This window comes from Rhinopithecus bieti, unplaced genomic scaffold (assembly GCF_001698545.2).
Source record: "Rhinopithecus bieti isolate Rb0 unplaced genomic scaffold, ASM169854v2 repeat_35714, whole genome shotgun sequence".
In the NCBI taxonomy this organism is placed as follows: domain Eukaryota; kingdom Metazoa; phylum Chordata; class Mammalia; order Primates; family Cercopithecidae; genus Rhinopithecus; species Rhinopithecus bieti.
The window spans coordinates 1-375 of NW_016881212.1; the positions used below are offsets into that span (position 1 = coordinate 1).

At 47.7% G+C, this 375-nt stretch overlaps 1 pseudogene across 1 annotated transcript; it reads left to right on the forward strand.

Moving 5' to 3' along the window:
• Nucleotides 1-6: 6 nt before the first annotated feature.
• LOC108525771 (ubiquitin-conjugating enzyme E2 L3 pseudogene) lies at nt 7-369 on the forward strand (annotated as a pseudogene). Its single transcript, XR_001884343.1, has one exon. The product of XR_001884343.1 is annotated as a ubiquitin-conjugating enzyme E2 L3 pseudogene (transcript).
• Nucleotides 370-375: the final 6 nt, after the last annotated feature.

The window sequence follows — 375 nt, forward strand, 5'->3', positions numbered from 1 at the left end:
GGAGCAGCACCAAATCCAAGATGGCGGCCAGCAGGAGGCTGATGAAGGAGCTTGAAGAAATCCGCAAATGTGGGATGAAAAACTTCCGTAACATCCAGGTTGATGAAGCTAATTTATTGACTTGGCAAGGGCTTATTGTTCCTGACAACCCTCCGTATAATAAGGGGGCCTTCAGAATCGAAATCAACTTTCCAGCAGAGTACCCATTCAAACCACCGAGGATTACATTTAAAACAAAGATCTATCACCCGAACATCGACGAAAAGGGGCAGGTCTGTCTGCCAGTAATTAGCGCTGAAAACTGGAAGCCAGCAACCAAAACCGACCAAGTAATCCAGTCCCTCATAGCACTGGTGAATGACCCCCAACCCGAGC